This window comes from Primulina eburnea, chromosome 9 (assembly GCF_022965805.1).
Source record: "Primulina eburnea isolate SZY01 chromosome 9, ASM2296580v1, whole genome shotgun sequence".
In the NCBI taxonomy this organism is placed as follows: domain Eukaryota; kingdom Viridiplantae; phylum Streptophyta; class Magnoliopsida; order Lamiales; family Gesneriaceae; genus Primulina; species Primulina eburnea.
The window spans coordinates 33,034,825-33,036,366 of NC_133109.1; positions in this window are offsets into that span (position 1 = coordinate 33,034,825).

Consider the following 1,542-nt stretch of genomic DNA (forward strand, 5'->3'; position numbering starts at 1 on the left):
TACTTCATTTTAATCAGCGATTTGTGGAACTTCAGTAACCGGTTGCCTCACACCCGTTTGGTCTTGAGGGGTGAATAACGACCAACCTTCATTTGAATAAGAGAGTTGTCAATTAATGTGATCTTTCTAAAAAACTATGTCATTTGAATTATAACTTTCAATCAAGTCATTCTCAAGAAATTTTCAATTTTTGATTCCACAATTCTAGTGTTGTGAGATGGACAATAGAATCTGTACCTTTTGGATTTTTCAGCATACCCAATGTAATATCCACTTATAGTTCTTGGATCTAGTTTCTTTTCATATGGGTTGTGTACTCTTATTTCTGAAGGACAACCCCAAACGCGTATATGTTGCAAACTCGATTTTCAACATTTAAATAATTCAAATGGCATCTTTAGGACAGTCTAAGTTGGAACTCGATTTAATATATACAGAGCTGTCTTAAGAGCTTCAGTCCACAAGTATTTAGGAAGTTTGGAGCTACTAAATATGCTCCTCACCATGTCCAATATTGTCCAGTTTCTACTATCAGTTACGTCATTTTGGTCCGGAGAACCAGACATAGTATATTGGGCAACGATTCCATGTTCTTGGAGAAACTTTGCAAACAGACCAAGTGCTTGTCCGTTATCAGTGTATCTACCATAATATTCTCCATCTCTGTCAGTTTCTCACGATCTTAATTTGTTTTTCATATTGTTTCTTCCACTTCAGTTTTGAAAATATTAAAGCTTCAAGTGCTTCGTTTTTGGTATGAAGCGTGTAGATATATATACAAGTATCGTGAGTAATCATCGATAAAGGAGGTGAAGTACTTCAGACTTTGCATCTCCATATCTGGACGACAAATATCTGATGTATGAATTCTAATATTTTTGTATTCCTCTTGACACTTTTTTTAGACTTATTTGTCTACTTTCCTTTTATGCAGTCCACACAAGTCTCAAAATCAGTAAAATCTAAAGGACTAAGTACTCCATCATTCACTAATCTTTTAAACCTCTCTATGGAGATATGTCCCAATCTCATGTGCCACAATATAAAGAAATCTTCATTTATATAACGTCTTTTAATACCTCTTTGAACATGCAAAGTGGTGTTATTATTTTATAAAAAATAGAGGACCATTAATTATTATACAATATCTAACAATATTTGATCTATAAAATAAATTTATTATCCAAAAATTGAAAAGATAACCAAAGGATACAAGATTTGAAACTGAAATTAAATTCCTAGAAAACTTGGAACATAAAAATGTATTTTTCAATTTTAAAATAAAACCACTATACAATATAAGCCAGTTAATCCCAATAGCCTCCATATGCGAAGATATCTTGTTTCTCGAATAGATGTTCCGCTCATTTCTTAGAGGTTTCCTTAGGTTTTGCATACCCTACAAGGTGTAATGTCCCGAAAATTTGAAGGTTCACGTGAACCACATGCATGCAAGTTACTAAATTCTTTATGTATTTTATTAAATTGTTTTAATGCATTAAATGCATGTTTACTACATAAATATGTGTTTTAATTCATGGG